Genomic DNA, 16,627 nt, shown 5'->3' on the forward strand with positions numbered 1-16,627 from the left:
TGACTGTTAAATCTTGATCTGGAGCATTTCCAACACAGAAATTGGCAAGCGTGACAAATTGGGGGTTTTGTTATTTTGTTGATTTTCAGGATTTAAGAAATGATGGAGAAAACGGCGTGTCTTGGGTACATTTTTTTTCAGAAAGCCAGTTGTTAAACTTTTATTAGCATACCCCTGTGTCTGATGACAGGCAAGTCACTTAACTTGAGTCTCAAGCTCAGACATAACTATAGATTGGTGGAGGGAATTCCCATGCTGGAAAATCACAGATCCTTAATGTATTGTCATCAATTTTAAAAGCTCTAGCTAACGCCCCATTAAAGGAGAGTTGGCAAATCTATCTGTGTCTATTCTTTTGGAAAAATCATACCTACTTAAAACAATGCTTTATATATTCCCAAGTCTGTCTGTCTGTCTGTCTGTCTGTCTGTCTCTCTCTCTCTCTCTCTCTCTCTCTCTCTCTCTCATTCATTCATTCATTTTAATGAGCAGTTTTTATGTATATTTTAAAATTTTTTTAAAGTAACATGTATTTTTAAATTAGTATGTCTGCCTCATTGCAGAAATTAAAATTTTTTAAAAAGTAATCCATTTCCAAAGAAAAAAAATCCCTCAATACATATCTCCATATTTCTGCAAAACAAATTCCCACAGTAACTATGTCCGAAAAGCTCTGTCTCATTCTGCTTCTTAACTTCATCACTTCTCACTCAGGAAGTACTTTTCATCTTAATTCTTTTGGACTCCTGGTTTTTCACTGCATTGATCATAGTTTTAAAGCTTTTCAAAGTTCTCTATAGTGTTATCATTACTTAAACTGTTCTCAATTGTGCTTACTTTGCTCTGTTCATAGAGATCTTTCCAGTTTTCTTTGAAATTTCCCTTATCATTTTTTACAACGAACTAATATTCCATCACACTACTGTGCTATCACTTATTTAACCATTCTCTGGTAGAAGGACTCCATCTTAGTTTCCAGCTGTTTTGGCTGTCCCAAAAAGAGCTGCCATAAATATTTTTGTAAACATAGATCCTTTTCCTCTTTCTTTGATCTCTTTGGGATATAGGCCAAGGTGTGCTGGTAGAGGTTTAATATCCAAGGAAGGCTGCACATGGCAAACTTTCAAGTTTAATCTGCCTTATTAATGTTTTCTTTGTCACGTCCTTAAGTATAACCAATCAACAAAACAATAAATCGACTCCTGACTGGTAGCATTTGCCGATGAGAAGTGTAAACGTTCAAAGTGATAATTTACCAATTGGCTCCAACACCGCACTAGGTAGAAGCCTAGTACTGGTTTAGCCAGGTCAAAGGGTATTTGCAGCTTGTTAACTTGTAGGGGCATAATTCCAAATCACTTCCCAGAATGACTGGACCAATTCACAGCTCCACCAACAGTACAACATTGTACCTGTCTTCCCACAGTATCACCAACATTTGTCATTTTTCCCTCCCCTAAGGTTTTCCAGGGCCATTAAAGGGTTTGGGAGATGTCTAAGCTCTCTGCCATTGACTTCAGCCCCAACCAATGAAGCTCTTTACATCATTTACATTTATGCCCCAGTTCTAGTTAGCCACTTAATGGTTGGATTAGCCTTTACAAAGGAATATTTACTTCTAACGAATAACAAGAATAAACATAAAAGCATTACCCAACATGTGGGACATAATCCTCCCACACAACCCCATACTCTGAGAGGGGGAGAAGGAGGATTAGGTTCACAGTTTAGCTCAGTTCCCACATAGCACAGTCTCAGGTTACAAGTCTAAAGTCACAGGCACCCTGGCCTCTCAGGAGCTCCCTGCTGGGCTGGCTGGCTAGCATATCCAACCTGGAACCCTACCTCCAAGGTCACCAGGGCTTCAGCTCCTGGATCTAATGGGGATTCCACCATCTGCACCTAGAACGGAATAAAACAGAGCAAACCAAACCAATCCAAATCCCCAACTCGAAGCCCATTTGGGGAACCACAGGGTAAAAGGGGAGAGCAGGGGAAGGTTGCCTTTCCCCCTCACCAGCTTAGTTTGTGGTGTCTGTGCTATCGGTAAATTTGGACCTTCATCCTCTTTAGATGTCATGAAAGAGCCCCAAATCTATGCACAGTTTTCAAAAGACATCCTGAAAACTTGATAAAACCCAAGATCATAATTCAGAGAAGAAAACTAACCCCCTCATCCTTTTCCCCAAATCCAGCTCCCCTGAGCACCTGCCCATTCCTGTCCACGTTACCACTATACTTTCAGTCTCACAAGCTCGACCACTTCCAGTATTATTTGACTCTTGCCTCTGTGTCAAATTAGTCATGTTTTTATCACTTCATTCTTCCTTCTCTAATTCCCACTGGCAAGATCTCAGTATAGCAGCGGTGGGGAACCTGGGGCTTTGAGGCCACAAGTGGCCTTCCAGGTCCCCCGGTGTGGCCTTTTGCCAGTCTAAGTTTTACAAAACAAATCCTTTTATTAAGGGAAATTGCTCTATGAAGCTTGGATTCAGTCAAAGGACTGCACTTGAGGACCTAGAGGGCCACACATAGCCTTGAGGCTGCAGGTTCCCCACCCCTCTAGGCCTTTGTCATCTCAAGGCTGGGCTACAGCTGTATTATAACATTCAGCTAAATGGCAGCTCATTCTGTTCTTGCATGGGCAATAAGTTGGCCTCGAAATTGATCAGGAGAGCAGGCTAGATTGATTGATAACCATCCTCAGCATTTCAATGATCCCAACACCCTCCTTGGCACAAGGGTTCATTTTTGTAACACCAACATTCTCTCAGTGATGTCACGTACCTGAAAACACAGAATACCATAAAACCACTTTAATAGTCAAAGTCAAGAGTTATGGTAGTTACTTGGCTAAGGGGATAGGAAGGGAAAAGAGCATTTTTGCTCAACATTGTTCAAATAGGGTAATTGCTTAACTTATTTTAATCATGGCTTTCAGGTAGTCCAATAATTTTTAAATTATCTCTCCTGGATCTATTTTCCAGGTCAGTGGTTTTTCCAATGAGATATTTCACATTATTTTCCATTTTTTCATTCCTTTGGTTCTGTTGTATAATATCTTGATTTCTCATAAAGTCACTAGCTTCCACTTGCTCCAATCTAATTTTTAAATTAGTATTTTCTTCAGCGGTCTTTTGGACCTCCTTTTCCATTTGGCTAATTCTGCCTTTCAAGGCATTCTTCTCCTAATTGGCTTTTTGGAGCTCTTTTGCCATTTGAGTTAGTCTGTTTTTTAAGGTGTTGTTTTCTTCAGTGTATTTTTCAGTATTTTTTTGGGTCTCCTTTAGCAAGTCATTGACTTGTTTTTCATGGTTTTCTCGCATCCTTCTCATTTCTCTTCCCAATTTTTTCTCTACTTCTCTAATTTGCTTTTCCAAATCCTTTTTGAGCTCTTCCTTGGCCTGGGACCAGTTCATGTTTTTCTTGGAGGCTTTTGGTGTAGGCTCTTGCACTTTATTGACTTCTTTAGGCTGTATGTTTTGGTCTTCTTTGTCAGCAAAGAAAGAATGCAAAGTCTGAGACTGAATCTGGGTGCGTTTTCACTGCCTGGCCATATTCCCAGCCAACTGACTTGACCTTTGAGTTTTTCAGTGGGGCATGACTGCTTGTAGACTAGAGAGTTCTATGTTCCACGTTTGGGGGGGAGGTGCCGACTCTGCCACACCAGCACTGCTCCTTCCCCAACCCCCAACCCCGACTGGGCTTAGATCTTCAGCAGGCCGTGCACTCCTGCTATGATCTGCCACTTAATTCCTCCCAACAGGTGGGCCTGGAGCCGGAAGTAACAACAGCTGTAGCTGCCCCACCTCCGCTGCCCCTGGGGCTGGAAGCCGAACCGCGAACTCCTTCTACTCCCGCAGCTTTTCCCACTAACCTTCTCCGCAGTCTTTGGTGTTTGTGGGTCGAGGGGTCTGGTAACTGCCGCAGCTCACTGATTCAGGGCGCTAGGGCCCCCTCCGCCTGGCTTCTGGTCTGGATAGTCCACGCCGCTCAGGCTGGGCTCTGCTCCACTCCGTTCCCAGCTCCCAGCTCCGTGTGGGATAGACCTCACCCAGAGACCATCCAGGCTGTCCTGGGCTGGAGCCCTGCTTCCCTCTGCTGTTTTGTGGGTTCTGCCATTCTAGAATTGGTTCAGAGCCATTTTTTATAGGTTTTTGGAGGGACTCAGTACGGAGCTCACGCTAGTTCCTGCTTACCAGCCGCAATCTTCGCTTAACTTATTTTAAGTGAATTTATAAGATCCTCCCAAAATTTACAGAGACAGAACAAATACTCCAGAATTCTCAGATATATCCAGAAGCCCTTTCCTAGGCCATATTTCTTCATATAAAAGGAGGTTGTTGGACTAAATGATCCCCTAGGTCCATTCCAGGTTCCACATTCTGATTCTGACTTGTGCACATTATCAGAGGCATACAACACATTGAGATTCATATTTTCCATCGGTAACAGCAAGCACCCTAGCACAGCCAGGATGGCCTGCTAGCGGGTTCTTTGATCCGCTTTTAAAGGAAAGCAACTTTAAAGAGGTCAACAATCTTCTTTAATGACATTCACTAGTTCAGGGGAGGGGTCAGCACCCTGAATGTCAGAGAAAACACGAGAAAATCCGAGCAGAGAAATTAGACCAACAGACAGGGCTCTGACTGCCTGAATCAAAGCGCTATCGCCGTACACTTTACATACACCACTGGATCAGGAGAGCCTTCACATCTGAGTAGCTTGAACATACGGCTACTCAGAGTCTCAACCAGGAAATCACAAGATCCTTCTCATAAGCAAACCTCCAAAGCAAAAGCTCACCTCTCAGAACATATACTCCTTCAGCTAATAGGCTCAGAGCCAGAAGGCATCATAACCCTTAACTCAGTACCTAATTAGCTTAGTACCAAAAGGTGTGAAAGCCTTCCTACAAGAAAGCCGCCCCCTAAACAAGCTCCTCCTTAGGCAAGCCCCTCCCCCATTGGGCTCTATGTGACTCAGGATGTATCACAGCTGGGCACATAGGCCTATTAATGGGTGGGGAAGATCTCATTATCCCATTAACATTACACCACCCTAGGGGTGAACTCTCATCTTCAGATAGCATGGAATGGAATAAGCATTTATTAAACACTTACTATGTGCCAGGCACTGTGTTAATGTTTTACAAATATTATTTCTTTTGATCCCCATAACAACTCTGGGAGGTAGATGCCATTATCATGTGCTGAGGAAACAGAGGCAGATGGGTTAAGTGACTTGCCCAGGATCACACAGAACTCCCCTAACTAGCCAATATATGAGATCAGATTCGAGCTTGGGTCTTCCTTATCCCAAGTTCAATACTCTATCTGTTAGGCCAGCTAGTTGCCTCTAGCTGACTTGGATCTCCAGGCATCTAATCATCCTGAGAGCTCAGGGATATTAACTGATATTAACTCAGATGATGTTAAGAGTGATATCAACCCCATACCCAGGGGTGTGCTAGTAAAGGGTTAACAGCCAACTCATATACAAGACGCACTTAAGTTTAATCTTCACTATCAACATTTTTCTATATAACTTTCTTAAGAGTGAAAAAATAATAGACCAAGCCCTGATTTCTAGTTTGCCAATTTTCTGAGGTTTAAATAAAATTTGACAATCCACCCTTAGGAACCACTTCAAGCTGGCTCCAACACAACCTTACACCTAAGGAATGGGAGTAAGTGGATTAACCTTTATTCAAAGAGAAATACATAGGAAAGGTAATCCACTGGACCATTAGCAACATTAGCTGTTCCCCAAACTTGACTTCCCATCTTCTGTCATCGTCTGTCGAAATGGATTCACAGTCCTTCTTCATCTCTGCCTTTCAGAATCCTTATTTTCTTCCAATTCAATTTAATTCCAGAAACATTTATTAAACTCCTACTACATGCAGGTAATATGCCAGATGCTAGAGATAAAGACCAAAACAAAACAGTCCTTAACCTCAGAGCTTCCATTCTCTATTTAAATAGGTAAGTATATACAAGATATGTATAAAGCCATACAAATTTCAAGAGGCAGAGAGCTCTAACAACTAGGAAGATGGGGTCCTGAAGGAGATAGCATCTGTGTTACATTGTGAAGGAAATTATGGATTCTAAGAGGTGGAAATGAGGAAGGAACAGATTCCAGCCTTCAGCAACAACAGGTACAAAGTCATGGAAGTGGGAACTTGAATGTTGCATATGGGGAAGAGTGAACAGGTCAGTTTGACTGAACAAAGAACGCATGAATGAGGATGCCATGATATAAGACTAGAAAGAAGATGGGAGTCAAATTGTGAAGGGCTTCAAATGCCCCCAAAAGAAGAGCTTGTGTCTTGTCCTAAACACAACAGAGAGCTTTTGATGTTGGTGCTCAGCTGTTTCAGTCACATCCCACTCAGTCATGATCCCATTGGGGTTTTCTTGGCAGAGATACTGGTTAGGGAGCTACAGAGGATTTTTGAGAAGAAAAGTAATGCGTTCAAAGATATTTTAGAAATACAAACTTGGCAGCTATGTATTGGCTGGGGGAGGCTAGATGGAGCAATGGATAGAGTGCTTGGTCTGGAGTCAGGAAAACCTGAATTCAAATCTGCTCTCAGATACTTACATCAGTATGATCTTGAGCAAGTCACTTAACTCTGTTTGCCTCAGTTTCCTCATCTGTAAAATGAGCTAGAGAAGGAAATCGCAAACCACTCCAGTGTCTTTGCCAAGAAAACCCCAAATGGGATGATGGAGAGTTGGACACGACTGAAATGACTGAACAGCAGAAATGTATTGGCTGGGTTGGAGAAGAGAGAAACCGGAAGCAAAAAAACCAAACAGGAATCTATTATTGTCTAAGTGAGAAGAGATAGGTCCTAAACTAGGGTAGCTCTGTGTAAGTGAAACAAAAGGACGACGTAGAGATAAAATACATAAGGCTTAGCAAATGATTAAATATGGAGGATGAGAGAGCCAGAGGAGTGATGAGTGACTCAGAGGTTGCATAACTTAATGACTAGGATGGTAATGCCATCAGTAGAAATAGGCAAACTGGATTTAGCTTGAGAAAAGTCTGATGAGTTCCATTTCGGACATTGAATTTAAGATGCTTACGTAGCATTCATCAGGCAACGCAGGGTCGTACCTCATGAGGAGATAAGGACTAGATACGTCAATGTGGGATTCATCTGCATAAGTATTATCATTAAGTTCATGAAAACTGATGCAATCACCAAGAGAGAATGTAGAATAGAGCAGTTTAATCAATTTATTTTGTTATCACGGGCTCCGTTGGGAGTCTGGTGAAGCCTATAGTCCCTTCTCAGAATAATGGTTTTCAATACATAAAATATATAGCATTACAAAGGAAATCAGTTATATTAAAATAGTTACCAAAAAATTAAAAAAAAAACAAGTTCACAAATCCTAGGTTAAGAATCCCTTGGTTTGGGCAGAGAAAAGAAAAGGACCCAGGACAGAATCAACCCAGGACAGAATTCAGCAACGTCAAAATCTGCAGAGAGGTCGATAGCATGAGGACTGGGGGAAGAACATTTCATTTAGTGCTTGAGATCCTTGAGAGCAATTTCAGTGGAGTGGTGGCATCCAGAAACTCAGAAATGAATGGAAGGTGAAGAAATGGAGGCCATGAGTATTGCCCTGACCCTCTGTAGTGGTTTAAAAGAGAGAAGAGTTATTGGATGGTAGGTTGAGGGAATGGCAAGGTCGAGGGACAGGAGGAACCCGAGTACTTTTTGCACGGCAGGGAAGGATCTATTGGAAAATGAGATGGAAAAAGAAAAATAGTGAATGATTAAGAGGGTAGGTTCCTGGAGAAGACGGGAAGAGGTCAAGAACAAAAGTAAAAGGATGGGCTTGGTAAGGGAGGGAGAGGAAAGAAGCAATTACATAGTGCCTCCTATGTGCCCGGTATTATGCTAGGTGCTTTTTTTAACCGACATGATCTTAAATGATGCTCACAACAAACCTAGGAGGGGGGTACTGTTATTATCCCCACTTACAGTTGAGGAAACTGAGGCACATAGAGGTGATTTACCCTGAGCCATACAACTAGTGAGTATCTGAAGCTGGATTTGAACTCAAGTCTTCCTGACCCCAGGCCCAGCACTTTATTCACTTCACCACCTAGCTGCCCCAGTAAAGAGAAGGGCTACTTCTTTATCAGACACTGGGCCAGAGAATGAGAAAATAGGGGATGATATTAAAGAATTTTGAGGTATGGAGTGATCCATCAATAAACCTTTGTTGTTGGTGGTGGTGGTCAGCCATTTCAGTTGTGTCTGACTCTTCATGCCCCCATTTGGGGTTTTCTTGGCAAAAATCCTGGAGTGCTCTGCCATTTTCTCATTTTACAGATGAGTGTATCACCAATGCAATACCCACAGCGGCTGCTGGGAATACACAGGCGTATTCCCAGGTTTGAATCACAAGATATCACAGACTCTCTTCATTGGAGAGGAAACCAAGACATTTATCCAAACACCAGAAAGCCAGATCCATCCTGGTAATAAAGAAGTCTACACACACTATCAATGCAAGGGGCCTTCCCTCCATCAAGCCTCCCCACAAACTCCCTTAAGCAAAATCACTCCCGCTCTCACTCACGCTAGCAGCTCTGTCTCTCTCTCTCTGTCTCTCTCTCTCTCTCTCCCTCCCTCCCTCTCTCTCTCACTCTCTCTCTCTCTCCCTCCCTCCCTCTCTTTCTCTCCCTCTCTCTCTCTCTCTCTCTCTCTCTCTCTCTCTCTCTCTCTCTCCCTCCCTCCCTCCCTCTCTTTCTCTCCCTCTCTCTCTCTCCCCCAGTTCCACCACACTCACACTTCGTGCTCCACCCATTCAGCAAGCTCCTGTCACCACAGGCTCATGTGACTCAGGGGCTCAAAGCAGCTCACATAGGTCTATTAATGGATGGGAAAGATCTTCCCATTACAATGAGGACACTGAGGCAAACAGGGTGAAGTGATTTCCTGGAGTCACATAGCTAATAAGTATCTACGGCCAGATTTGAACTCAAAAAGATGAATTTCTCTGACTCTAGGGTTGTCACTCTATCCACTGCACTGCTAACCACCCCAAACAGGGCCCTACTATGTGCCAGGCACTGTGTTAAGTGGTAGGGATACAAAAAGAGGCAAAAGACAGACTCTGCCCTCAAGAAAATTATAGTCTAATAGGGAAGACATCATGTATACAAAAATTTACAAAAGCAAGCTATATACAGGATAAGAAGTAGGAAATAATTAACAGAGTAGAGGAGAAGAGAACATCCGTGACAGACAGCATTTGTTTCTCAGTGAAGTTGAAAGCAAAGTCCCCTGCTGAGAGTGATGGTGGGGAGGAGGGGGAGCAGTGGAACGAGGCTATGTGAGAAATTCAAAGGGGTATAACCACCTGGGGAAAATGTGATAATCAGTTATGGAAGATTAAAAGAATTGTCATGCAGCAGTGGGGGCCCAGTTGAGATCTGATAACATAAACTGAAAGAAATACTATTGGTTAAGAGAATCCCAAGGCTTAAACCCAGACAAAGAAAATAACAACTACAAACTATAAAAAACTAGAACTCAGAGGGGAAAAATGGGTTTTCCACTAAAACTACAAGAAGAAATATAGCAAGAGTTTAAAAAATGAAATATGAGCTGTGAAGGAAAGAAATTGGAAGAATACATAGTTCTGAAAAAAAGTTAGAAAACTTCCCCAAGTAGCTGGTCTCCTGAAAAATAGAATCGAGAATACAGAACTTAATGACACTAAGAGAAAACAAGAAATATTAGAACAAAGTCAAAATATTGAATAATAGAGGTTTTAAAAGTAAGATAACTACTTTCAAAAACAACTGACCTGAAAAACAGATTGAGAACAGACTATTTCACAATTACTGAACTCCCTGAAAACTATTAACACAAAAAAGCTGATTTTATATATTAAGTAATCATAAAAGGAAACTGCCCAGATTTAATAGAACCAGAAGGCAAAGGGAAAATTAAAAGTCACATCCTGGAAAAAAAATACATGAGTTGAAATTACCCAGCAATGCCATGGTCAAAATCTTGAGCTTCTAGGTCAAGGAAAAAAAAACACTTCAAGAAGCCTGAAATAAAAAAAAAACCATCTATCAAAGAACCACAGATAGAATCACAAAAGAACATGCTGCAACTCAAGAAGAGAAATCCTTGTAATAAAACATTTGAAAAAGTAAAAGATAAAGGCTTATGACCAAGAATAACTTACCCTGCAAAACTGAGTACAATACCACAGGAGAAAAAGTGGATTTTAATAGAATAGATGACTTTCAAGAATTCCCAATGAAAATAAATGAGTGGAAACTTTGAAACATAAATAAAGGAATCAAGAAAAACCTAGAAAAGTAAATATATTTGAGCAACTGGAATGGACTAAATGATGAATTGTTTATATTCTAAGAGGGAAAGAAGGGACAAGTGGCCTTCAGAAACACATTGTCTTCAGGTATCACTGAGGGAGTTAAGAAAGACAAACAAAAGCCATGAGGAGGTGGTTTTGTTCTGTTCTGATGTTTGCAAGAGAGGAGAGGAAAAAAAGAGGAAATAAGTAATATATCAAGGAAGAAAATAGGAAGAAATGGAAGAAACAATATTTCTTATAATTGAAGTTTATGAGAAGCAGAGTATACAAACATGAAGGATGAGGTTAAGAGAAGCAGGTATTTCATGAACCACACTCTTCTCTGAACCCCCTAAAAAAGGAAGGTTGAATATATACACAAAGAGTAAATAATAAGAAGACAGGAATGGAGGAAGGAGAAGAGAAGCAGGGCTTGAAGGAAAAGGATAATGTCAGCAAGTGGGAGAAAAAAACAGCAAAATAAACTTCAACTTTGGAGAATGGATTGGAAAAGGAGGATTAAAAGGACAGCAGACATAAAAACTGCTGATCTGGGTCTAAATGAGGCAAGAGAGGAGAAGCAGTGGAGTGGGAACAGATTGCTTCAATTACGGGTTACTAGTATTTTTTACACTTTCTCCTTCACCACCTTCATCTCATCATAAAGAGTATAGTGAGAGGCAAAAAGAAGAAAAGGTTTAAGGGAATATAATGGAGAGAAATATTGAATGGCCATAATCATAAACGTGAATTGACTGAACTAACTCATCAAATGAAAAAAGGTAGCAAAAAAGATTAGAAAGCAAAATTCAACAATATGGCAATTATAGGAAATACAATTGAAACTTAAAGTCACCAAGATTTCATATTAGGGACTAGAAAGTAATTTGTTTTACTTGGATAAAGCTCAGAAAAGTAGAAGTTGTGATTACCTTGGCAAAGGGAAGTACAAATTAGATATGGTTAAAAGAGATAAGTAAAGAAATTACATAATGCTTAAAAGTGGCATAGATAATAAAATCAATACTCAATATGTGTACCAAATGGCATATTATCTAAGTTTTTGAAGGAAAATTCATCAAATTAGAGGTTAAAACAGAAACAGCATAATATTTGGGGATCTCCTGTGTGTATATCTTCAGAACTAAACAAATTTCCAAAACATAAATAAGAATTTAAAGACTTGAATAGAATTTTGGAGAAAATGATATACAATCAATCTCTTTTGATTTCTAAATGGGAATAGGAAAGAATATTCATAACTGCGTATGGAAACCTTACAAAAAATTGACTACACACATAAAAACCTCATAAATAAATATGGTAGAACAGAAATATTAAGTACATCCTTACCAAAATCCAATTAAAATTATAATGAATAAAAATCATTTTTGAAAAGGATGAAAACATAAATGGAGATTAAATTAAAATTAAATATAATTAAAATCCTAAACAGAAAACAGAAAACAAATCATAGAAACAGCAATTTCATTGAAGGAAATGAAAACTATGAAACAACATATGAAACCTTTTGGTATGCATCCAAAGTAGTAATTAGATGAAATTTTAAGTCTCTGAACACTTTATGAGCAAAAGAAAGAAAGAACAAATTGATGGATTGGGCAGACACCTAAAAAAATAGAAAATGAACAACTTTAAAAAAAAACCCTAACAAAACCCAAAAATGAAAATTCCTACAACCACAGAAGAGAATAACAAAAGTTGAAAGAAAAACAAAAACCCACACATGAATGGTAAATAAAAATAAGATTTTTTTCAAAATAAAATAGATAAACCATTAGCTAATTTGATTTTTAATTTTTACAAAAGAGAGCTGTCAAATCACCACTATCAGAAATGGAAAAGGAGAACTCATAAGAAATGAAAAAGAAATAAAGAAAATAAATAGAATTTACCTAATTGTTTACCCCAAAGTGATATAAAATAAAACAGAAGAATATTTACAAAAATATAAGCTACTCAGCTTGACAGAACCATGAAAAAAGAGAATTTAAATAGCCTGATATAAAAAAAAGAAATGAACTCCTGAAGGAAAAAATCCAAGGCAAGGCAGTTTTTAAAGTGAATTCTACCAAACATTCAAATAACAATTACTTCCAATATTATAAAAAGTGTTCACAAAAATAGAAGGAGAAGAGATCCTACCAAATTTCTACTATGAAACAAATATGTCTTGATATGTAAAGCAGAGATAAAGCAGAAAAAGATTAAAGATCCATATGCCTAGTGCAAAAAAAATGTAAATATAAAAGATTATCAAAAAAAAACTTCATCAAAATATTCAAATTATACACTGTGACCAGGCAATATGTATATGATATAGATATAGAGATAAATACCAGAAATATAAGATTCACTTAACATTAGAAAAGCTAATAATAATAGACCATATGAATAACAAATAATAAAAATCACATATTTATATCAATAGGTAAAGTTTTTGACAAAATACAGCAGTTATTTCTGTTAAAGAATCAAAAAGCATAGGAATAAATGAACTTTTGTTAATATTATAAAATAGTATATATCCAAAATCAAGATGTAGAATTATGTTTAATGGAGAAATGTTAGTGACCTTTCCAATAAGATCATAGATAAAAGCAAGGCTGTCCATTTTTACTACTGTCATTTAATAGAGTTGAAAGGATCACAGGATTATAAATTTAGAACCAAAAGCTACATTAAAAATCCAGCCTCTTCATTTTACTAATGAGGAAATTGAGGTTTAAAGAGGTTAAGTGACTTTCTAGAAATGCTAGCTGAAGCAATAGAAAAAGAAATTAAGGAAGTTAACATAAGCAAATAGGAAGCATAATTATGACTTTTTGCAGATGATATGGTCTCCTTAGAGAAGCTTACAGATTTAACTAAAAATTAATCGAAACAATAAATTCTGCAAAGCAGTGGGATATGAAATCATCAGCCTTTCTTTATTTTACCAACAAAATCTTGCAAGAAAAGATAGAAAAAAATTATTTCAAAATAGCTACAGAATATATAAAATATTTGGGACTCTACCTGCTAAGGCACATGAATTATAAGAATACAGCTACAGCTATGAAACACTCTTTAAGTAAGTATAAATTTAAATAATCAGAGAGATTTTAATTATTTGGGGTTGAACTCTGTCAGTGATTAAAAGTGATAATACTACCTAGACTAATTTACCTATTCAGTGTCATTTTGATCAATCTATCAAAAAATTATAAAATGTGAAAGAGTAATAAAATTGACCTAGAAGAATGAAAGGTCCATAATTTCAAGGGAAATAATGAAAAATGGTGTTAATGAAGGTGACCAGGCAGTGTCAGATCACAAACTATATTATAAAATAGCAATCACTAAAATTAGATATTAATTAAAAATAGAATAGTCGGTGGAACAGATTTGGGACACAAGATCAAGAATCAAATGTACATAATAACATAGTGTCTAATAAACACAAACATAACTGGGTTAAGGATTCACTATTTGACAAAAACAAAAATTGGAAAGCAATCTGGCGGAAATTATGCTTATACCAATATCTCACACCATATACCACCAAAATTCTCCAAATGGATGCACATCATAAATTTAATGAGACATATAATTTTGGCTTGATTAGAAGAACAAGAAAGGTGATACCTTTTGCAGCCATAGTTAGGGGGAGTTATTTATCAAACAAGGGATAGAGAAGATAAAATGGACAATTTTACAAATAAAATCAATGCAATTGAAATTGAGACGGAAACATTTAATTAGGAAAAATGTTGGCAAGAAATTTCTCTGATAAAGGACTGATATCCAAGGTACAGTGAATTTACTCAAAAATATAAGGATAAGAGCCATTCCCCAATAAGTCAAAGGTTAAAGAATATAAACTGGCAGTTTTCAAAAGAAGGAATACAAGCTATCAATAACCACATGAAAAAGTGTTCCAAATCACTAATGATAAGAGAAATGCAGATACAAGAAAACTTGTGGCTCCACCCCATATGCATCAGGTTGGCAAAGATAACAAAAAAAGAAAAGCAACAATTGTTGGAGGGGATGTGAGAGAACAGGAAAATAAATTAAATAAAACAGGCAAATGGTGCAGCTGTGAATTGGCCCAAACGTTCTAGAAAACAGTTTGGAACTACACCCAAAAAGGCACTTAACTATGAATAACGTTTACCCCAGTGATTCTGCTACCATGCATAGTCACTAAAAAGATCAGAGAAAGAGGGAAAAGACACATAATTTTCTATGAGAAAAATATCAACACTCTCAGACATGCTGAAGATACTACTCTGATGACAGAAAGTGAAGAAGAATTAGGAAGCCTCTTGGTGAGAGTGAAAGAGGAGAGTACAGACTTGGAGCTTCACATCAGAAAAAATTAAGATCATGGCAACGGGTCTCTTCAATTCCTTGCAAGTAGTGGGAGAAAAAATAGCGGGAGAAAAAATGTCAGATTTTATATTCTTAGGCTCAAAGACCACTGCAGATGGCAACAGCAGCCATTAAAAGACATTTGCTCCTTGGAAGGAAAGCGATGGAAAATCTGGACAGCATACTAAAAAGCAGAGACATGCATTGCTGAGAAAAGTCAATATAGTTAAAACTATGATTTTTTTTCTAGTAGTAATGTATGGCTGTGAGATTTGGACTATAAGGAAAGCTGAACCCCGAAGAATCAATGCTTTTGAATTGTAGTGCTGAAGAAGACTTTCTGAGAGTCCCTTGGAGGGTAAAAGGATCAAATCAGTCAATACTTAAAGAAATTAATTCAGACTATTCATTGGAAGGACAAATACTCAAACTGGAACTTAAATACTTTGTCCACAGTACTCATTGGAAAAGACCCTGATGTTGGGAAAAATTAAAGGCAAAAGGAAACTGGGGTGGCAGGGAATGAGATGGATAGTGTCATTAAAGCAATAAGCATGACTTCGGACAGACTTTGGGAAACAGCAGAGGCTGGAAGGGCCAGGTGTGCTATGGCCCATGGGGTCACAAAAAATAGAACAAAACTGAGTGACTGAACAACAACTGAGGTATGGTCTTTGGAGGTCCAGGAAGCAGAGGCCCGATCCAGGGTGGAGGATGCTGTTCCAGATGGGGAGAAGCATTGGAGATTGGAAAATGATCTGGTTGGATAGCTAGATGGGATGAAAATGTGAAATACTGTCTAGGGTCTCTACAATTGTATGGTAGAAGTAGAGACCTAAAAAGGCTAGTTTGTACTCACTCATCAATCAACCATATTGCCAGCTGGGACAAAAGCCCCAAAGATGAACGGATTAACTTCCCAAGGACTGGGGGCATAGATTCAGGCAGGTAGATGGTAGAGTAGGTAAGGCCCTGGGCCTGGAGTCAGGAAGACCTAAGTTCAAATCTGACATCTGATCAGTTACAGTAGCTGTGTGACCTTGGGCAAGTCACTTAAACCTCTGTTTACCCCATTTTCTTCAACTATAAAAGGAGGCCCAGAGTTGTTTTGAGGATCCAATGAGATAATACTTGTAAATCACTTAGCACGGTGCCTGGCATATATTAAGTGCTATATGAATTCTAACCAGTATTATTATTATTATTATGGAGGTCCAGGGTGCAGTGGAGTGCAGTGGAGGTTGCTGGTCCAGGTAGGGAGAACTAGGCCAACAGCAGCCGGCATACAGTAAGATAGCCTGGGTAGACAGCTAAATGGCTGAACGGCATGTGAAGATGAAGCAGGTACAAAACTACTTTAAGCAGCAATTTCTGTAATAGCAAAAACCTAGAAACATTATAAGTGCCAATCGATTTTGGAATGGCAAATAGCATAATATATGAATATAATTAGATATAATTGTTCTGTAAGAAGTGACAAAAGAAACAAGTTAAAAGAAATCTGGGGAGACTTTTATGAGCTAATGTATAGTGAAGTGAACAGAACTAGGAGAACAATATACACATTTACAGTATTTTAGGTGTGAGAATGATCAGTCAGAGTCCCCTCAAACCTTGTCTACGATAGTAGATTATTTCTTTTCACTTTCAAGAATAGACTCACAGTATTTAGTTCATTCAAAATAACAAAGTCTCTTCAAAATAATTTTTATTCTCTTTTCAAGATAAAGTTAAAATACTTTCATTAAGAAAGAAGGCCTCTCCATCCCCTTGATTTCTGTCTTTTCCACCTTCTCTGAGCTGTGGCAGGAAAACATTGTCTTCATTTTTACTCAAGCCATCACTTTAAATAGTCTTTCCAAATTGATGTTAGAATTTCCCTT

This window comes from Trichosurus vulpecula, chromosome 2 (genome assembly GCF_011100635.1).
Source record: "Trichosurus vulpecula isolate mTriVul1 chromosome 2, mTriVul1.pri, whole genome shotgun sequence".
In the NCBI taxonomy this organism is placed as follows: Eukaryota; Metazoa; Chordata; class Mammalia; order Diprotodontia; family Phalangeridae; genus Trichosurus; species Trichosurus vulpecula.